General features: G+C 38.4%; 1 pseudogene; it reads right to left on the bottom strand.

Moving 5' to 3' along the window:
• Window positions 1-8,146: 8,146 nt before the first annotated feature.
• LOC148187779 (uncharacterized) overlaps window positions 8,147-23,816 on the bottom strand; it is a 50,446-nt pseudogene continuing 34,776 nt past the window's right edge.

Raw genomic sequence — 23,816 nt, 5'->3', positions numbered from 1 at the left:
TAAACACCTTACCATGTACCTCGTTCCACTAAACCTGACCTTTGTCACCTAAACCTAGCCATCAGTGTTTTTGTTACCTAAACACAACCACGTGCAATGGCATCCCACCGCATTTGTTGACATTGTGGTAATGGCATCCCAGGATGTAAACACACACAGAAGGATACCAAAAACATAATATGTGGATGTAAAAGTCCACTGCAAAAAAGCAACATGTGATGACTGGTAATGAGAAAATGTTGGTAAGACCCATGTTTTGATGCCTTTGTTTATTATTTCTGATGCATGAAGCGTAGTTAGGCAGACTTCACTGACAGTCAGCACCGGAGCTGAGAGCATCAAAGAGGCACCATCAAGGTGATGGTGCCACTTTGATGCTCTCAGCTCCGGTTCAGCTCCAGATCAGCTCCGGTTCTCCGGTTCTCTGGTTCCCCTTCTTCCATCACAATGAGTTTTGTGGTGAGGTCATTTTGAGACAAAGTTTGTAGAGTTCACAGCCATGCTGCTTTTCCTGCGTTCCTTTGTGTACAATGACAGCTGAAAACAGAGGTGCAAACAGTGGACTGACAAAATGAGAGCTGACTCCAGGTTTTCTCCACTTATGACCCATATCATTGATTTTTTGTGGGACAGTCCAACTAACAAGGCTATTTTCACAAGTTGAAAACACTTCAGTTCAACACACACATATGAGTCAGCTGACGCACACATCGGACATGGAATTCAGACAGAAGAGTCAATACTACATTGAACAAAACTAGCAGGTGAAATTAATGCTTTTCTGAATAACGTGTTGGCATTGTAAAAAAAGAAACCTGCAATGTTGTGTGTCAAGATGCCACCGATGTTAGAAGTTTACAAAGAAACAAAAACATGTAGGTGTTCTGATGTGCATCATTCACAGCCGGTGTGTTCCTGTTTTAACACCAAGCATATTATGTGCCCCTCTTTCAGTGTGGAAAATAGTAAAGTCTAGTTAGTTTTGTTTATATAGCCCAGCAGTTTTCAAAGTGTGGGGCACGCCTCGACTGGGGGGTTGTTAGAGTGCTTTAGGGGGAGGCACAGGTCACAAAAAAAAACATTTGGTTGCTAACTGCTATGTGTGAGGGGCAAAAAGGAACGATTCTTAGTGAGAAAGGAGACAACAGTCACAGAAGAGATAAAAACTGGCATAATTTGTGTCCGGCCCAGGACAGGAATGCTCTACGGCGGGTGATTAAAACTGCCCAGAACATCACTGATTCCTATCTACAGCGCATCAATGACCTCGGTGAACTGAGGTGCCTGTACAGTCACCCCAGCCACAGTCTGTTCACCCTGCTGCCATCTGGAAAAGATACAGAAGTATCTGCTGCAGAACCTTCAGACTACAGAGCTGCTTCTTTCCTTCGACGGCAAAAAGATGTAGCAGGATTTAGGGTCAACTTTAATTTCATTTCTTCTTAAACTACGTTAAAGAAAAATTACAATAAATCGCAATAAAGTGCCACTCCAGGGTGCAGGTTGAAAACAATCTACGTGGCATCCCTGCATCACCTGCCTATTCCCATCTAAGACACAGACTCATAGAATCCCTAAAGTAGGTAAGTAAGCAAAATGAGGAGGCAAAAATGTGAATCAGCTTATTGCAGAGAGGGATGTATGCACAAACTTTGCCTCAAGCGGGTTTGTTCTACAGCATACAACACCCTCTGTCCTTAAACCCTCAATTCAGCTAGGGGAAAACCCCACCCAAAAAGTCGTTTAACAGTTTCCCTGTTACTTTGGAAGAGGGATCTCTTTCTCAGGACAGATAGACAGGCAATTGATGTTATGTGGACAGAAAAGGATAGAGAGGCACAAAGGTGTGCTTTTAGGACATAAACAAGTGGAGGGTAAGGGACCTGCAGTGGTTTTCAGACAGTTCACAGGATTCTCATTGGCAGGACAAACCCAAACTATTGTAGGCTGAAAAGACAGAGTCCTTGCGGCTGAGATCTAGCTTCCAGATGGTCAATGGTAACAGGTCCAAGCCTTAAGTCATCAAAGACTAAGCAATCATGTGCAAGTTAAGGCTAAAATATTAATTTAAAGTTTGGATTCAATGGCCTCAACAGAGTGTCCCAGATGTCTGCAGGGAGGAATGTGATATGATAGGAAACAGCTCTGCAGCCTGCGGATGTCTTTATAACCCTGGGGACAGACAGAAATGCTGCATTCTGACATCTGAGAGCATTCAAGCTAATATAATATAAAATAAGAATTTACACTTTTGAAAGTCATCAAAAGTACTTTAAAGTGTGATTTGAGATGGACAGGGAGCAAATGAAGGTAAGCTTTAACTGGTGTAATATGATAACATTTTCTAGGTTTAGTTAGGATTCTAGTTGTAATAGTCTGTATCATTTGCATCAACTTTCTGTAGAGCATTAAACTTAACACCAAGATTCTTGCCGGTCAAATTTTAAAGGCTCACACAGTTGCATAGAACACTGTCACTATAGAGCACCAGGCCAAAGACGCCTAATTGATTTTCCAATAGTCCAGGAGCATATTGTGATAATTAGTGTCAAAAGCTGCACTAAGATCCATATATAGAAGGACTGAGGTGGAATCTGAATCCATTGCAGCAGCAGATCATTCACCACTTCAAGTAAGTGCAGTTTCAGTGGAGTGGCAGGCCCTGAAAGAAGAGAGGAAGGCTCAAACAGGCAGGTTGTAGGCTTTGATGCTAGCATGCGCTTTGACAACCATTCATGAGGGAAATTCAAAATTTGAAAGAAAAAGTCATAGTGTGAGTCAACAGATAACAGACTTTAAAGGAATAGCTGCAGACAAGGAACTAATTTTGTATTTAACCTCATGTTTTTTATGTTAAAAAAAAGAGACCTACAGATGTTTGAGCTTCTTACCTTTTCTCTAAGGCTGAGCCCAGATACTCCACTGAGGAAACTTTTTTGCAATTTAATTCTTTCAGTCACTACCCAGAGCTCATCACCAAAGGTGAAGGGTTGGAACATTCTTTACCACAGTAGTCAGATGCCGCACCAAATTGCCTGTCCATATCACGCTCCATTTTTACCCTCACTCGTGAACAAGACCCCAAGATATTTAAACTCATTCGCTTGGGGAAGTAACTTCCTCCCCACTCAGAGGGGGCAATTTTTTTCCAGTAGAGAACCATGGCCTGGTGTGAGGAGGAGGATGTGTCTGTGAGGAGCGGAACGAGAGGAGGCGAGACCAAACTCGCGAGACCAAACTCGAACTGACGAGATCCAACATGGCGGCTCTCTCTCTTTATCATATCATAATGAGTAGCACTCTGTTTTTTTTCATGTTGTTAGTGTCTTGTGACAAACCACTGTGTGTTGATCTTTTGGTGTAAATCCTTGTTCTCTCTGTACTGTGCATGATGACATATACTGTGTGATAAACCAACTGTCATTGTTTGTCTTTGTCCTGTTTGAAGGACAAAGTGTAACCAAGTCAAGATAATGCACTGTATTTTATTCCTGCATCTCCTTTGCTCTGGGCCCTTCCTTTTTGCGTCGTCTCACAGCCACAGAGGTAAAAGATCTATTTGATTCATTCTTTGGCAATCACACTTCATAAAAGATGATCGATGATCTGCTCTCCCACACAGGAGGCCTGTGTACAAGACACACTTGCTCTCCTGAGTCATTTAGCTGATAATGACCACAAGGTCAGCTTGTCAAAACTTCAGTACGTTTCAGAACAAGTCACTTTCTTGGGTCATGTGATCATAGCAGAGGGCAAAACCTTCTCACCCAAACAGATTGACCATCCAAAACATCACCATTAACACCATTAACCATCCAAAACATCCCACAGCCTGAAACAAAGAAACAGATTATGAGTGTTTTAGGAATGACATCATATTGTAGACAGTGGATCCCCAATTACGCGGAAATTGAGGCACCATTAAGCAACATTAACATTAATGTTAAGAGGTGCAATGTTCTTAATCCTGCAACTTTCCTCCCAACACCAGGTGATGGACAACCGCATGACTGTGTGGCAGTGATAGCAGAAGCTTGCTCTCCCAAACCTGACCTACAGGACTCACCTTTGCAGAATGCTGACCTGGAGCTGTTTGTGGGCAGATCAGCTTCCAGCAACCCAGCGACTGGTAAAATGGCAGGCTAAGCTATAACAACACAATATGACACCATTATTGCTGAACCACTCCCCTCAAATTGTTCTGCACAGGCAGCAGAATTGGTTGCACTGACTGAAGCATGCAAAATTGCTAAGGATAAAACTGCCAACATTTACACTCACAGTAGATATGCATGGGTAGTAGTAGTAGGATTTGGAAATCCCACCATCAGATGTGGGCAACCCTAGATTGCAAGCAGTTTTGATCTAATATTAACAGTGTAGAAGTTATGGGGCCAAGAAGTTAGATGTTTTCGCCACCAAACAGGAAGAAGTTTTTAAATCTATTGTAAATGATCCAATCTGCTCCAAATTTCACGTTTGATAAGAGTCCCGTCCTGAACATATCTATATGACAATTTTCAGCGATAGTGAGAGCGCCACCTATTTACACAGGAAAGACAAAGTTTTACACTAAGAGGTCCTGGTTGTTTTGATTGATCTCAAAATTGTGTCAAAAAATCATTAAGATGTTGCAGATGATGAAAAATTAATGTTGTGCCATTTCATTGAATGGCGTTCTCGTGACGGCACGGCGAATTTCAATGTTGCTACATGACATGAAAAACTGTCATAACTTGACCCCAGATGGTCAGATCTTAACAAACTTTCACAAATTCAGTCCAAAACAAACAAAGTTCCAAGCCTTGAAGACATCTGCAGTGCAATTTTGAATCACAGTCATAGCGCCTCCTAGCTGAAACAGGAAGTTACTTTTTTTACACTTTGATTCTTCCCCCGAGAGCAGGTTAAGCCCAGTGACCTCATACTCATAATACTAAAAATAATAAAAAAGTCATAATACTGCAAAGACTTCATAATACACAGAAAAAAAAACTTTTGAGTTTTCATCACAAGCTGTTGCCATGGTAACACACTATTCGCCATAAAACAGAAAGCATTTTTTTAGGGGCAAGACATGCACATCAATGCGCCAAATGTGGCTAGATCCATTAGAAATTCTAAATTGTGATATCTGATCTGATCCAGAAGTGTTAATTCAACTCCTAGGGAGTTAAATTCAACACTTTAAAAGTGTCTATATTGGTCCACAATAGATCGAGTTAAAATAACACTTTTGAAAGTTTTAAACAGTTAACGCTGTGACAGAGTTGGAACAACACTCTCAATAGTTGAAATTTAACACTCACCAGTGTTGAATTTACTAACACTAGTGTGTAGTGTCAAAAAATAACACTATCATTGTTGTTTTAACACTGAATAAGTTTCAGATTATATTAACACTATGGAGAGTGTTAAATATTATACTAATACTACTATGACTACTACTACTAATAATAATGCTAATAGTAATACTAATACTACTACTATTACTACTACTACTACTACTACTAATAATAATAATAATAATAATAATACAATAATCAAGAAAACTACACAAGTTGCAGTTTGAATAGACCTGTATTTCAAACAAGCGTTTGAAATACAGGTCTATTCAAACTGCAACTTGTGTAGTTTTCTTCTTAATGTGGTGTGCTTACACCACATTAAAAACAGCACAGGCACAATGTATGTTTTTTCACACATCTCATTAGAAAACTGTTTGTCATAGGTTCTGTAATAAATCAACTCCTTAACTGGAAAAACAGAGAATGAGTCTGCTCTCTCATTAAAACAGTATGCACTGAAATGATCATCAAAATAAAGAGTGTCCACTCTGCAAGTCAAAATAAAATCTTGCTCATCATGTACAATGATGTTGGTGACTTTCCTGAAAATAGGAACTTCCATATTTGTTCCAGTACACACAAACATACCAATCTGATATTCTGTTCCATAGTTCTTCACCCAATTAGTGGTTGACACTCCACAGTATGCATTTAGATTAAAAACAGAACTTAAAACATCACCTCCTTCCAAGCTATCAATAGTTTCTTTCTTCACTGACCAAACTCAAATCTCTGAAAATCAAAATTCTCCCAGTGGTAAGCTCGCTGTCTCTGGTGTTGTTTCACCAATGCTTTTGTGATATTTTTGAAATCTTTCACTGATCTTTTAAAAAATTATGTTTTGCCTCAAACCTCATGCACCATACATGAAGGAGTGGACTTATTTTTCTAATACAATGTGGATAATGTAGCATGAAATGATGCTTTGGAATCAATCTTCTTTGTGGAAACAAAGATTGAAATAGCTTGTGGTGGTCCTTAATCAAGTGCTTCAAATAGTATGTCATACCGTTAGTTACAATTGGTGAAAATACAATATTCACAATCTGAATCAAGAGGAGGAGCAGATTCCAGCAACAGTTATTTCTTTCCATTACATCACCAAAAATAAGAGGAGTATTTCTCACAAGGCACCACGACTGAATAGCATTTAGACCAAGGTCCTTGCTAGCATCATCCATTTTCAACCCGCTTGGCCTATTTTTTCTCTCAATATAACCATAGTTGAAACTTTGGATCCTCAGTGACAATGAATCCAAAGACAGATACTTATGGTTGACAAGGTATTGAAAGATAAGTTTGAGTTTGTACTGTACAACACCTTCAAGTAAGTCGTGCATTATATCAACTGCATAGTTTTCAGAGGTGTGGAAAAAATGCAGTGTATTGAGCAAGCATGTCTTTTTGACACCAAATGTTGAACTCAACATTTGGTGTCAAAAAGACACCAAAGACGATTTTCCTGTAGAGCTGCACAATGTTCTGCATGCATTTCTTTTGTACGAAAAATCATGTCAGGGTCATCTTCAGTAAACACAGACTGTGACTCAGCCTTACTTGTCAAACAAAATCTGCAAACATATGTAGGACTGAAGGCTGAAGAACTCGACAAAACCAAACAGTCCATGTAAACCTAGGTTGTCACCTGTTACTTGTATAACAGAACCAAGCAAAGGTGAGTCTGAGAAAGGCACCTCAATTCCTTGTGTTTCAAGTATTTTAAGATCATCGAGAAGATGCTTCAAGATGTCATCAAATCCGTAAGTCTTCAGGTCTTGTGAGTGAAAGAGTGCCACAACATGTATATTCATCAACACAGAATTATATTTTTGGGGCAGGTTCCTCAATATAAAGTAAATGCAACCAAGTTTGTGAATCCCTTTCTTTGAACCTAAGGGATTTGCTGTCTCAAACTCATCAAAATGGAGTTGAATCTGTAGAGCATGTTTGTTCTGGGAAAACAAAACGTTATTCTTGAAGTATGAACCATCACATATGTCTTTATAAACTCCCTCTTCTTGATGCTTGGCTTGCAAGAAACTTTCACACAATTCAGTGTTCTTGAACATAGACTTAAGAGTTCCCAGGATGGGTGTATACACAAATTTATCTGTTACAGGGACATGACTGTAAATTCCTGTTGTGTGATGCCTGCAAACATCAAACCGCACTCCAAGAACATATTCAATACGTTCAACAATTTCCCACTTTTACTCAAAGAACTTCTGTTGTTTGGCTCTTGTGTTAAAGGTTGAGAAAGGATTTTCTAGTTGATCAAAACACGTTTCCACCTTCTTTTCCAAATCTGTGCCTTGAATTTCTGTAGTACAGCTGAGAACTGCCTCTCTCGCTTGCCTATGAATGTCATTAACAAGTTCCTCCATGGACCCCACCATTGCTTGGACTGTGCTCTCAGCAAAACCAGATGCTTGCAACTGTGCTACAACAGAGCCACATGTTTAACACAAGATTATTGTCAACAGAGAGCTGGGTAGTTGTTGGAGAGTCTGCACTGACTGCCTGTGAAGTTGAGGGCTCACCAACTTCATTATGAGTGTCCACATTGTCATCAGTATTAGTCAAAGCAACATCTCTATGGAAATGAACAAGCTTCTTGAAACCTGAATAGGTGCAAAATGATAAACAACATCCCGGCTGTCCACATTTTAAACGTAATGTCTTTCCAGGATATAGACCGTGGTTGAGTCTTAAATGCTGACAAAGCAATGCAGAACTTTTGTGGTGTGCCTTACAGACATAACAAAGAAACATATTTTCATCCACGGATATTTATCACCTCAAGCGTCGTGCAAAAATCTCGCTCTGAGCTCAACTCTGGGACTTTCCTTGGCACGTCCCACGTCAATGTTAAAAACTGTGGTTTGGATGAATATATAGAAGTTGAAGAGGGAATCGTGGTAGTTGACACTGAAGATGAAGTGTGCTTTGAAGAGCTCATCGGAAGCTGCCAAGGATGCCTGTGCCTTGCAAGGGATGGCCTTGTGGTCAATGATGACGTAGTATCTTTAGATGCTGTTCTTCTTTTGACCCACACAAGGGAGGGCTGTCTCGGCACCACACCAGCAAGGAACATTTTGACACTGGCTCCCATCTTTAACAAAATGTAAATAAGAATCATGACAAAATCATGAAATATAGCGCTGCTACATTCAAGTAACTAAACCAATAAAAAAAAAATCAAACACGCACGGCAGACATTAACTTTTACAAACATATATATATATATATATTAGTGCTGGGCATAGATTAATTTTTTTAATCTAGATTAATCTCACTGCAATCCTGTAGTTAATCTAGATTAATCTAGATTAAAATTATAGATTTGAATTTTGCCAAAGACATTCAAAATAATGTCTATCTATCTAAATGATGAAAATGCATCACAAAGTGCTTGAGAAAGCTGTTCTACTATAATATTTGGTAAAGAAAAATAATGTTCCATAAGAGTTACTTTGGTGTTTAACTTTTTTTTATTTTGTTAAACACAGACATTTAGGAACACAGGTTCTGTCTCCATGTGGAAAAAGCTTTTTCCTGCTAACTGGAATGAACAGCAGAGGGCGCAGCCTCTGATAACATGACCCTAACTGAACTGTGGGCCTACATTAGAGGTCATGAAGAAGACCATTAACAGTCAGCAGCTTTGTCACTCAGGCAGACCAGCTTCCGCCTTGTTCACGCCCCCTCCGCGTAATTCGACCAGGTATACATCCGCGCTTAAACAACAAAGTGAAATTGGTGCCTTGCTCACTGTATAGACCCAACTTAGCGAATAGTTTATCGCGCGATAAGGAAATTATCGCGCGATAAGAATCCCGCGTTAATGCAGCACGTTAACGCCGTTAACGGCCCAGCACTAATATATATATATATATATATATATATATATATATATTTTTTTTTTACCAATAGTAGGCTATTAATTGGTCAAAGTTATTGTTATCTGTTAAAGGAAAGGTTGATCATGTGAATCATGTGCATCCCTATCTGCAGCCTTTGCAAAATGGAGATGGCATACCACAGTGTTTTTGTAAATTAATAATCGTTAACCTAAAGATAATCGCTAGATCAGTCAAAAAATTAATCATTAGACTAATCGAAAAAATAGTCGATAGATTAATTGGGAGAAAAATAATCATTTGGGACAGCCCTACATAAGTACATTACTATTTGCATACCTGCAAATATCGAACGACATGGTCTTCAGCTTGACATGCGCTGATTTTAGGACTCTTCTTGTGGCCTTTGGACGTGGGCGGCAGCCAGTGAACCAACAGCAGAATGCTTGATAAGTCACTGTCCCAGCCTAGGGGAACAACAGGAGAAAATGTCTGACACATTCACATCATAATTTTAAAGAGTAGGAAAGAAAGAGAAGAAACTAACCAGACCCACCTGAGTCGTGCTGCGCAGACAATAGGTCTTGAATGTGTTCATTAGAAGTCAGTTTTTTGCAGTCTGTCAGGATCCTAGGTTTGAAAAAAGTAGGCCATTTTGCCAAAAATCTACCCAACACTTCCTCTCCAAACATCATGGTGAAATCTTGGTCAATCTACAGAACACACATTTTTATACTTATGCAACTTAAAAGTGTATACATTGAGTGACAATTCATTTCGACATTTTTTTTTTTTTTTTTAAATGCAAAGTGCAATTTTCTCTTCCTCCCTTTGGGCTATCATAGTTTATAGTGGGCTGCGCCCTCCCCTCACGCTTCCCTCCCAGAGATACACACACACACAACAGCAATAATTAATGACAATGAAGAGTACTTTCCCAAATAAGGCATTCTTGTAAGTGGTCTGGAACTGGTTTTGTTTTGCCACATCAGATTTAGAACAAGACACAGTCCGCTGCTACTAAAGGCAGCAGCATGACCGATTTATTTCAGTAGGTCAAACTCTGGCTTGCAGTCCCACTGCATATCAACAAAGATTCAGTGCCCATACATACAGTGGAAAAGCCTGCAGGTTTATCCACATGCTGAACACTACCCACTCAAGCTATGTACTACAAAGCTGCCCTGCCTCATCTGTACATTTGTACATGTGAAAACATCACAGAGTGCTGGAGGGGATGTCTTTTGACTTCATTGCAACAGACCTGTGGTTCAGTCATTTCAACACAACCAATAACATTATTTGTTAACGTGGAACTAATGCTTAACGATGGTTGTATGATTTAAGAAATGGTCATTTTCAGTATTCTACATTTAAGCCCTCTCCATTTTTCAGTTTGCCTTTGTCAATTTTTAATGTTAAAGTCAAAACAAAACTTGTTTTGAGTAATTTATTTGTGATTTGTTATCTGTTTTTAAGAGGGAAAAAGTTGATTACAATTGTAAATAGAGTTTGGTGTGAAAAAATCAGAGAATTTATTTTAGGGCATCTCACTCAGTCCTAATAGTATGTATTATACTGACTATAGTTACTATAGTATCTACTATAGTAACTATCTCTGAGTGACTATATCTCATAAAGCCCCACTTAAAAAAAACAACAAAAAAAAACCTCTCCCTTCAAAAGTCATTGCTTCAGCTATGCAGCTTAATGAATGCTTTAAAGAATTCAAACAATAAAATTGGAATTACATTTAAGTAAATATTCCAGACTTAAAAATATGATTGGGAAAAAATAAAGAGAGAAACGAGAGCCAAAGTGAAACAGAAACGCCTACATGGAACAGATCTCAATGTGACCAACTTGTAATGAACAGATATGATTAGAGCACACATGGACAGAAAAGACAGGAACATCAGAACATCAGACTTTTGCAGTTACGTCTCGTTGATGCAAATTGCACTCATAGATTATTACTACCCATGACCTGATAACCCTTCATTACCATCATCTGATGCAGGTCAGGTTCTGATCACATCAGAGGCAACTTGTCCCTACTTTAATCCCTCGGATGCAGATGAAGTGTAGATTCTCACTAGCCTCTGACTCATAATGATGTGATACACCTGGTCTCTCGAAATTACATTCACAAATACAATATTATGTTAAGTACAGTCTATTCTTTGAGGATAATCATGATCCAGAGCACGTTGCATTGCATCATATGACACATCTTGCATACATGGAAATGTCATCTACAGTGATGCAAACAGAGTGAAAAATTTGGAATACTGTTTCAGGTTATTTTTTGGAGGTATCATTTATATAAAAGCTATGGCTTAACATTGGTTTGGGATCTTTTGTTTATGGTTTTTAAAACACACAAATGGCAGTTTATTTTGTCCAGCAACATATGAGAAACAACAAATGATAATTAACACAGTAAAATGATAAACCCCATTGGTTTGCTTGTAATTTTTCCCCCAGTCAGTTAAGTTCACTCTGTTTTTCAGTGTTCCACGAGGGCAGTTTATATCTGTGGGCTTTAAGCCCTGAGCTCTTATCTGGATGTTAGTCGATGTGAATCCTGGAGGGAAGACAATTGGATGCTGCTCCCCACACTGACGGGATCACCAGGCATCAATCAAAATCTCTCACAAAAAGACAATCTGCATACAGCACAATAAAATGTTGGTACTGTACAATAGGCATATTCTCAGTGCTCCCGTGACCAGCACATAATCAAGAGGGTGAGAATCAACTCATCAAATACTGCTGCTGGGTCAGTAAGTTTGGTGTCAGAAACTGACACAGAAAGGCACTTTTCATGGCAGTATGATGAGCTGGCATCAGTTTGAAAGATAAAAGTTTTACAGTAGAGGTAAGTAATTGCTACATATGAGCTTATGCAATAACAGTATTTGCTTAAGGCACTTTTTACTATGTGATATGTTTAAGCAAGTATAACATCAAAGCTAACATGTACTTGTCACAACAGACATGGTTTTACTGCTGAAATCTTATTCCAGCAAAGCTTTACTTCATATGATTTAACCGTGACATGTTTCTGCTTAGATTAGGTCTCCTCTCTTGCTCTGTTTTTAAATGGAAACAGCAACCTAATTGTTCTGCCTAACTAGATGTATACTTCACAGTATTACTGTTACGATCATGTGTACACACGTGGCAAGCGCACACACATGCACACACATACATCTGGAGTATTTGTCATTGTATTTATTCATTAGTCATTATCTTTAAAACTCCAAAGCTGATTCCCACTGCAGCAGCAATAAGCTCACAAATATAAACACGGACATGCACATGCACGGCTGACGGCCTGTCAGAGCTCGGGGCTGTTATTCACAGAGGAGCTGCCTCTGCTCCCATGATGGAAATTAACAAACGCTACAAGGAATTAGTGTTTCTTGGCACTGTACAAATTAACTTGTTCTGCTCCGTCTCTCTGCGATGCATGCTGCTCCTTGATACGACTCCATTTGGATGTTATTTGTGTGTTTGTGTGTGTGTGTTTGTCTCTGTGGATTAACAGAAATTAGGCATGGCAAAGCCTGATGTCAGACGAATTTCTCTGGGTGATTTGGTCCAGACAGAAACAATATAGGGAGGAAAAACATGCCAGATGCACACACGCATGCACACACACACACACACACCTGCACAAATGCACACAAACACAAAGTGGTCAGCACATTACAAACAAGTGAGAGAGCAGGGATATATATATATATATATATAAACCATGGCATTCAGACAGGAAGCAAACACTAGACTTCTTTGTTAGCTGAGGCTGTCCAATGGCATATCATGCAGACATGAGTAGAGTACAGTACATTAGTTACAGTACAGTACATTGTACTGAAAATAGGTTTTATATATATATATATATATATATATATATATATATATATATATAGATAGATAGATAGATAGATAGATAGAGATATATATACACTCTACACCATAATACGTGGCAGCATTATTACCTCAAGCTGTCATGCAACTGGTTCTGTCCTGCCGCGTTCTCAAGTGACACTGCCTGTGCACATTGCATGGGGACATTGACATTGCCATCCAGCCATTCACTGGTATAAAATAACAATGTCCGAGCATGTTCTTATCTAATGCTGTCCAGCTACGTTTCTGTTGGTTTGGTGGCTTTTGGTGTCGTGCTCAGTTTGCAGTTTGATTGTACATGTGCGTGAACAAGACAAATTTCTCCTAAGGACATTAAATGCTTTACTTATACTTAATCTGAATTGATTTTGCCAAATTGAATTGATTTTTCATTTTAAAAATTAGGCTTAGACATACTTTATCTATATGTCTTTAACAAACTCAAGCATGTCCAGTTGCCTATGATATAGCACCTAGAATTACCATAACGTAAATGACTATTGTCAAGTCAAATCAAATCAATTTTATTTATAGAGCCCATTATCACAAAACATGGTTTGCCTCAGAGGGCTTTACATTGTACGACATCCCTCTGCCCTCAGACCCTCACATCACCCAAGGAAAAACTCCCGAAAAGAACTCCTGTAACGGGGGAAAAAAAAAAGGAAGAAACCTCAGGAAGAGCAGAGAATGATGAGGGATCCCTCTTCCAGGACGGACAGACGTGCAATAGATGTCGTAAATAACAAATGAAATACAATTGTGGCACAGCAATAATGTAAACAGATGCATGTCATAACACAATAACGATAGATGCGAAATTATCAAATGCACTCTATGATGATATTGTGGGTCATTGTGGGTCTATGATGATGTTGATAAGAGTCTCATGCATATATTGATACGAAGGTGTCCAGAGGCATGATCACAGCATCGGCACAACCAGGATCAAGAGCACGATCAGGGCGAGCCGGGGGTCCAGTATCAGTGCAGCCACAGCACAAGTACAACCAAAGGCATGGTCATAGTGCCAGCACAGATATCACCACGATCAGGCACAGCCAGGGTTGCGGCCAGGATTCGGGAAAGCTAGGAAACAAGGGAGCAGGAATGCTCCGGAGAGGCAACGGGATTAGCGTTGTGCAGTTCAACAGAACCAAGGTGGTGAACAGTAAAAAGGATAAGCACTCAGTGAGGATCCTAGAGTCATTAATCAGCAATTACAACTTAAATATGAATGCCAGAGTGCAGTAATAGAAAAGAAAGAAGCAGAGAAGAAGCAGATCCAGAAAGAAAGAGAGAGGAAGCAGAGCCAGAGTGGCAGGTCTGAACGGACTCAAAACCACCCCCGCCGGATTGGGCCGTAAGCTCTGCCACCTCTCCCCCCTCCCCATTACACAGACTGGGATTTCAACTGAGCACAAGAAACTTGTGCTCCAGGAATATACGCACTAACGATACTAGGGTCACTAATCAGCTATTATGGCTTAAATATAAAGGTCAGAGAGCAGTGGGACTAACACTGCTCTCTGACCCCCATAGAAAGTCCTCCAGCAAGCTAAACCTATGTCAGCCTAACTATGGGCAGGTCCGGGCAACCTTAGTCAGCCCTAATTATAAACTTTATCAAAGAGGAAGGTCTTAAGTCTACCCTTAAAAGTGGAAACGGTGTCTGCCTCCCCAACTGAAACTGGAAGATGGTTCCATAAGAGAAGAGCATGGCAGCTGAACGCGCTGGTTCCTATCCTACATTTGGAAACTTTGGTAACCACAAGTAACCCTGCATTTTCAGAGCGCAGTGATCTTGAGGGTTGGTAAGGAACTATGAGCTGCGACAGATAGGATGGAGCCTGATCATTTAGAGCTTTGTAAGTAAGGAGGAGGATTTCAAATTCAGTCCTGGATTTTACAGGGAGTCAGTGCAACGTAGCTAAAACAGGAGAAATATGGTCCCTTTTCTTGGTTTCCGTAAGAACACGTGCAGCAGCGTTCTGCACCAGTTGGAGTGACATGAGTGATTTGTTGGGGCAACCGAATAATAAGGAATTACAGTAATCCAGCCTAAAGATGACAAATGCATGTACTAATTTTTCAGCATTTGTCTGGGATAGGATATGTCTAATTTTTGCGATGTTACGCGAGTGAAAGAAAGCAGTCCTTAAAGTTTGTTTTATATGGGAGGCAAAAGATAAATCTTGATCAAATAAAACTCTGAGGTTCCTCACTGATGTGCTAGAGATAGATACATTTGTGTATCATCAGCATACCGATGAAAATTTATAGAGTGTTTTCTAATAAAGTTGCCTAAAGGGAGCATATATAAAGTAAAAAGGATTAGTCCAAGCACAGAACCTTGTGGCACTCCGAAGCAGACCTTAGTATGCGCAGACGATTGGTCATTGATGTGAACAAATTGGGAACGATCTGATAAATAAGATTTAAACCAGGTTAGTGTTGTTCCTTTAGGGCCAATTAACTGTTCCATTCTGTGCAGCAAGATTTGATGGTCAATGGTGTCAAAAGCGACACTGATATCTAAAAGGATTAAAACAGAGACCAGACCTGAATCAGAAGCAACCAATAAGTTGTTGTTAATTTTTACTAGTGCCATCTCTGTACTATGATGAAGTCTAAAGCCTGACTGAAAGCCTGTCCTCAAATAAACTATTATCTTGGAGAAAGTTACAGAGTTGATGAGCAACCACTTTCTCAAGGATTTTAGAAATAAAGGGGAGATAAGATATCAGTCTATAGTTCGCTAAAACCTCAGGATCAAGAGTGGGCTTCTTTAGAAGAGGTTTAATGACAGCTACTTTAAAGAACTGTGGTACATCGCCTGTTAATAGTCACCTCATTTTACCATTTATTTCCTTATGCAGCACAAGTGTGTGGTTGGCCCTAGGCAACAAAAGCACATGATTAGGTTAAACTAAAAAAATGTGGGGTGGCTCAACACTCACTCAGGAAGCGAATATCAGGCTCATGGAATTGTTGGACCCATCAACCACCACTCCTTAAGCCTCTTAGTGACTTTCCAGCTCCTTATATTATGTTGTTATTGTCGGCATTTCAAACTGATGCCCTCCCATGGAGTATGTACTGCAACAGATGCCGTCCATCTGCATTATAAACTGACACAGCCTGGCAGCAAATCAAACTGTTGCGAAAGATACCGTACGTATCATACTGCCATGGAAGGTGGCGCCCAGCCGTGTTATAAACTTACGTCGCCCAGCAGGGTATCATACCGTCCCAAAAGATGGCTTTTTGCATAGGAGTCTGATGCCTAAAGCAACGACATACATACAAAAATCTGGGTTTGGAATGACGGCGGAATTATGGAACATTCCTTGGTAAGGGCCGATACTGAAATCGTCTGACAAATTTATGGAACATAAATAATATTACGAACTGGTTACTCAAACAAAACACTGCTATTCCGTAAAAAAAAACAAAAAAAAAAAAATTTTGTGTCATGTCACATCTTGCCTCCTGCGTTCCTTGCTATCATTTTAAAGCATTTGCTTTTGTTTCTCAGGAAAGTGAGTCGGCAACAGTCAACTGTAAAAGCTGCCTCCACAGAAAACACTGCTGTGGATGAACCTCTCTGGATACATGACGTTTTAGAAGATATAAATATATAACCAACTAGAAAATGTTCTATTGTGTCCTTCTTCCTGTTTTATTCTGAACCTCTGGACATTTTCCTGAGTCAGGTCAGGAAACAGACAGCTTCCTGGGCATCTCAGTGTCCAAACAGTCCTTGAAGCCGATGCTGGGACAGCCAGAACAGGAAGTGAAGAGGTAGTGATGTCACAGGCGTGGCTTCAATTTAAATCTGTCATCACCGCAAACTGCCGCCTCAAACAGCCAACTGTGGTCATGGAAGCGATTCCTTTGGGAACAGCTGGCATCACATCACATCCTGTTTGTCAGACAGGCAGGTGATAAGGGGATCTGTTCTGTTATGATCACACAATGAAATGAATTGTTCATAAAAGAAAGGAAAAATTACTAAATGCGTTGGGTGAGAGCTGGAGATCAACCTAAGGGGATCACTGGTCTCCTATAGGGCCAACACATATGGACGAACAGGCAAGCAAAATGTTGAGACAATCTATTAGATTTCAAAAATTTGAAACTAAGTGTGTTTTCTAAATAAAAGGGTAGGGTTGTGAACAAATATGAATTCATTATTCAAATATTCACAGATAATGTGCTCAGAACAGATATAACAGATACAAGTCTATATGTCCCCTTCAACTCCACCTACCTCAACCTGTTATCTGACTGAGTCATCACATTCACCACAAAGGTCACAACACTCCTCTAAGTCATAACTCAGAAACACACAGATGTCAAAAGCACTTAAAATCAGTGGAATTAACTCTTTACAGTATCAGAATATCTTCAATTGTTTAGTAACGACTGAAATAGGCACTTACTTCATATCTTTGTCAATAGCTTTAGATATTTAAAATTATCTTTAACTTATCTTTAAACAAACAAATAAAGAACATGGCAAATGGGTTATGGACATTTTTGGCAAGAGCATTCTAATTTTTGTTGTTGTTTTGTTTTTTCATAGGTACTTCAAATCAATTTTATTGTTATCTGGGCCCAGTCCCATTATTCACTCAAGTTTGAACTAGCATTACAGTCACACAGTTGTATGCCTCTGTGCACCAGTCAATTAGCACTTATAGTTTACATCCATGTCTGTGAAAAGAATGGATACTTCACTCACATATTCTCCTGGCAGCACAGAAGATCTTTACAATCAGCAGTTTAAAGATGAGTGTCATCAATTTAGTATCTGACCACCCCCCTCACACAACTTGTTCTTGCAGAACCTAATGGTGTCCAAGTGAAGTTGACATTAACTTTTTTGATATAACATTTCACAACACAAATGTGTAAAAGGATAAAATTATGAAGTTAATATAGTCATAATTAGCATATGAATTCCTAAGTTATGACCAAAAACATATTTTCTGGGGTCACAGTCATTGTCTTTTGACACTTGACCCCCCAAATTATGATCAGCTCATCCTTTCGTCCAAGTAGATATTTTTGCCAGGTTTAAAGAAATACCTTCAAGGTGCTCATGAAATACTACCTTCACAAGAATTTGACATATAAGGTCACAGAAACCTAAAGCTTTGACCACTAAATTCTTGTCACTTCATCCTTGACTCACAGTGGATGAAATTTTAAGAAATGCCCTAAAGGTGTTGGTCTTGAGATATCACATTCATGGGAGTGAGATGGATGCAGGGTCACAGTGATCCTGACCTTTTATTTTTGACAGCAAAAATTTAATCAGTCCATCCTTAAGTCCATGTTAATGTGCCCATATTGGAAAATTTCTTCAAGTCGTTCTTGGTCTATCATGTTCACAAAAATGACATCGACAAGCTCACAGTAACCTTTACCTCGACCGACGACCACCAAAAATTAATCTGTTACGCCTTTAATCCAAGTGGACAGAAATTACCTTAAGGGGTTCTTGAGATATTGGGATGGGATAGTTTTTAGATGCACCACAAGCGCTAGATTTCAGTCAATCTTACAATGTACATATTTTTTGTTTCTCTATAATCACAGGAATGCATTTTATTTGCTGATCTGCTCTACAGGCAAAAGAGGTCCACAGTTGGCTGGTACAAAAAGACATAAGTTATTTGTGAAAATATTAAACTAAATCATGTATTTTTTTTTTGCTTCTAAAAGGATCTGTAAGTATGTTTTTATAACTGAATATAAAAGCTCAGCCTTTGTGGATGTCTTTATTATTTTATAGCTTGACACTTTGTTTAAAAAGGGGGCTACCCCAGTCCATTCTCATTGTGAACTTTTCAAATACATTCCCTCTGCCAGTGCTTTTGGCATACGAGCATACACCTGGATCATGGCAGGATGATGTGAGATGAGAACACAACTGGACAGAGCCAGTGGCATTGTTATTATACGTCAGTAGACAGTATAATACACAATGCGTGGCTGGCATCACTTGAGAATATGGCCGGACAGACTCAAAAATTCCTTTTAACAGTTTTTACAAGCAAAAAAATTGCCATGCAAGTTTTAGGTTTTCCTTTTGAGGATTTTTAGGTTTTTTTCTATTGTGATAAGAATATTAAAACGAAGATGTTATTATTCAAAAAAAAGGGGAATTAAATTTCATATGATGGTCATCATTGAATGATACCTTTTCAGAACCAAATAATTTAAAAATAGCTTTGCTGGTCCAAAGTTTTCTTTGTAAAACATCAAAGCCAGTCAGAAATATTTAGAGGGCAACTGAGGAACTGAATGGATTAGCAGATGTACAATGAAATCAGATTTTAACCGGTTTAAATAGTTAAGGATTCTGTATAGTTGCAGTGATTTGACAAAATTGCAAGGTCTCCCAGAATTCACAGGAATCAGCTGAATAACAGCTCAACATTATAAAATCCAGTGTATGTGTGCCCTCGATCTATATTCTTAGGAATCCATTTTATTTGTTGCTCCACATTACAGAAAAGAGGTCCACACTTGTTGTATAAATTGACATGAGTCCACTGTTGGCAGGTATATAATGACACAAGTTCCATCTTAGATATATAGTATAGAATGACATTCCCATTTCAGCATGGATAAATGAAAACGAAAAAAGAAAAAGACGAAGTGAGATGCATTATTTTTCAAAGAAAATAATCTAACAAACCCGCGACCCTTATGAGGACAAGCGGTTACAGAAAATGACTGACTAACCGATAATCTAACAAATAATTAATAATAATACAATTATTTATTTTTTTAGGAAATTGGAAATAGAAATGTCATTTTAGTTTTTCTGCACATTGCTTTTTGAGTCGTGCACCTGAAAAAGCTTTTTAGTTGTTTAGTGTGCTCCTTTTTACCTTGTGTTGAAAACACATTGACAACCCATCATGATATAAGTGAGCAGAGCAACAGAACACTTAAGTACTATAATTGATATTGATTGTTAGTGACCAACAATCTTTAATGGTATTTATAATATAGGAGGTTCTGTGAGTCATCAGTTTGTCTCAGATACAGGGATAAGTCAGTTAGAGGAATGATTAACCTCCGAAACCCTCTGTTCAACTGCTGAGTCGAACTATTTCAGAGTCCATAGGTTTTTGGCTGTACTTCTGGCTGTACTGGATTTTTCCCTTAATTGCCTGCATTAATATCATGAGAAAGCATACTTGAACTAAAGTGTCTGGTTTTTTTTTGTTGTTTCTTTTTTATGACTACAGTCTGTGTCACATGAAGTTATACATTAATTGGCAAATAAAAAGACAAATTTGAGAGTTGACACATTCTATAGCATTGTCACAATAGCACAGAGAGTTTGCACAAGGTGAAAGGCACACAATGAATGCTACATTAAGTTCACATTGATTTGGACTGGATTGTCTACTGTGTACTACCTAGAGAGTCTTCTGTTGTAGGAGAGGGAACTGTGAGTTTTTAAATGTGTGTACTGACAAAAATACTAGCACATTTATTGATTGTCTTGAATGGAGGTTGACTACTCATTTTGTGTTGGATTAAATGATTTGCCATCTCTCTGTGTGCATGCTGCAGTGTGCAGAGTGATTTATTATTATTATTCAACACAGTTTTGGTTTATTTAAAGAATTTCAAATTCTTTAATGGGTTTTCAGTTTATGATGTAAGCATTCAATAATCCTCCACATTGACTGAGGGGAGTGTCCAGCACCCATGTGCCTTTAAGGTTGCCTCTGAGAAGTGAGCGACTAGGAGAGGGTGGGGGGTCAGTGTGTGCAGCTCTGTGCCAGGCCTTCATTCTCTGCAGTGTGGGTGTTGGTTTCTTTATAGTTGACGATGGTCAATAGGCCTTTCCACATTAAGCTCATCATAGCTATCATAGCTATAAGCTATCATAGCTAGAATGTTACATCCAATTCTGACTGCCTGAGACATGGGTCTGTCCCCTGTCCTGGGTTAAGCGAGTGGCACACGCTGCTTATCTTGGCTGGTACAACATCTCTGGATTATTGGGAAGAAGACCCCAAAAGTGTACAGAGGGGGCATATAATTCTCCATTCAAATTTCCACTATCTTGAATACTGACACAAAAGTTGTACTTTTATGAATAGTTAAATATTTGAACATATTTAATCACCCAATAATTACATACATTTCATGGCATACCATTGTGATGTTACATAGTTTATTGTCTCAAGTTAACATTTAACTGTTCATCATAATACAAGGTTTGGTTTCAATTATAGGAGTAAAACAATACAAAAGAGTTAAATAAATAGCATCCTTAAGCGTAATTTAGATATTTAAAACTTTGTTAATTGTTATTTATTGCATCAAGTCAAACTAATTTGGCTCTGTTAAATATTTTATAGGTGATCTGTAAAAAGAGTTCATATTTGTGCCCTGATTGTGTGATTATCATTTTAAACACATATATGAACAGGAAGTCAATGTTGACATACAACTTTGACCCAAAAATAAATGTAGTGTGTTATTGTTGTTTTGTAACTTTTGTAACCTATTAAAAAATTAATGGAGGGCAAACATGTGTATGTATACTTTACAAAGTGCTTAGAAACAAATTATTTATTAAGTGACTCTAAAGATTTAAAACAGCAACTGCAACTTTATAATGGTATTCAAAATAATATATCAAGATCTACTACATGGTATTTGTTAACAGTTTAACAATATTTTGCCATTAGTATTTGCAACTTTATAGAAACCATCCAAACAATGTTAATAATAAACAGTTTTCGAGCCAACTATTAATAGTTAACAAAGTGTTATAAATATTTGGTCCATCTATCCAAGAGATGTTACTATTGTATATATATTTTTTTTTTTACAAAGATTTATTAGACTGATAAAATAACAATCTATAGCATTACTTATAACGGGTTAAGTTAATTAGTTATCATTTCTTCATTAGTTATCAAGGAGTATTGACAAAAGTGTAATTAACAGTCAGTTAACAAATTATTAATGATGCCTATAATACAGTATTGCCAGTTTTGGAAATATGATACTGACATGTAAGATTACCACATTTATGGAGTAAAATGCATCCCTAAAAGAGGTTGCGTATTCATATGTGTGAAAAAATGTTATTCATCTCTGTATGATCTATGTACTTTTGATTCAGTGGCTTTATACATTCTTTAGAAAGCAATCTGTCTTTATTACATTCACATACAGTTTTATACAGTATACAGTTTTATATTTACTTGGCCTTCAGTTGATGAAGTGGACAAAAATAGAATTTACAATGAAGGTGGAGTGACCAGCACCCATATGATTTTCAGATCCTAACTTTGAATGTTGAACAGTGGAGACTGCTGCCACTGAGAAGTGAGTGACCTGCAGTGGGTGAGGGGTTTGATTCTCTGCAAGTCAGTCTGTGAAAATCTGTCAGGCCTTGATTCTCTGCAGTGCAGGGGATGACTTCTTCTAGCTGATGCTGGTCGTTGTGGTCGTTAGGACATTACACATTGGGCTTCAGGGTTGCTTACTTCTCATATTCAAGATGTTGTATCCAGATACAACATCTTGGATTTAGACTGAAACATGGCTTATTTTCCTGTCCTGGGTTAAACAATTGGATGTTGGGTAAGCTGACCTTACGATTAGAGGACAACCCACTCTACCACTGATCCACAGCTGCCCCACATTTGTTGTCAATTGCACAATGGACTACAAGCTATTCAAAAAAAGGAGTTAAACATGTTTTTCACATGAAGAAACATCTGCTAGGAAATGACAACATAATAACATGTATGTAATACCACTGAAATAATTGAAAGGTAATTATTTGGTAAGTGGCCCTCTAAAGCAGCAGGGCATCTTGGCTCTCAGTGGCTCTGTTTGTCTGAATTTTTAACACAATGCCCATCAAAAACACTAACATTAGTTATATGTAAAGTGCTTAAGAGTTGTTTCAGTTGACAATACTGGAATGTAAAGACCTGTAAAGCTGAGTGTCAATGTGAAGTTATTTTAGCAATCCTTAGGTGTCTTCATGCACACTCTCTGTGCCACAGTGACAATGCTGCATATCAGCTCTGTATTTGCCAACTAATTTACAACTGTATGTGTTACAGACTGTAGTTATCAAAAAACAACAAAAAATAGTTATAACAATAATGAAAACTTAGTTCTGGGGTGCCCAAACTTCTTTAAATGGGGTCTAGATTAGATCATGCTAAAATACACTTACAAAGATAAGTGTTTCAGCCATCACTGAAAAACTATTCATTGTGAATACAATGGAATACATTCCAAAAACAAAATATTTTGTGTTCATATCTATTAACTATCTACAATAATAGCATCAAAATATTCAGAGAACCGTGAGGAATCTCTGCATGAAAGGGACAAGGCTAAAAACCAAAAATGAATGTCCATGACCTTTGACCCATAAAGCTGCACTGCATCAAATTCCAACATGACTGTAGGATTTTACAAAATGAGCTTGGGGACAATAAAAACCACCTACAGATTGTTTTCGCTTTCCAAATTGCACCTTTCTATTTCTTTTTCATTAATCTATGCTGGAGTGTGAATATCACTCTGTCCTATTCAAAAGGGAACTTGTGTCATTATGTACCAGCCAACTTGGGACCACCGTCGCTTTATTCTATATAAGTGTGGACCTTTTTTCTGT

Source organism: Plectropomus leopardus, chromosome 12 (genome assembly GCF_026936395.1).
Source record: "Plectropomus leopardus strain MGB_pleo_1.0 chromosome 12, ASM2693639v1, whole genome shotgun sequence".
NCBI lineage: Eukaryota > Metazoa > Chordata > Actinopteri > Perciformes > Serranidae > Plectropomus > Plectropomus leopardus.
The sequence above is the reverse complement of the archived record's forward strand: the minus strand, read 5'-3'. Positions and strand labels throughout refer to the sequence as shown.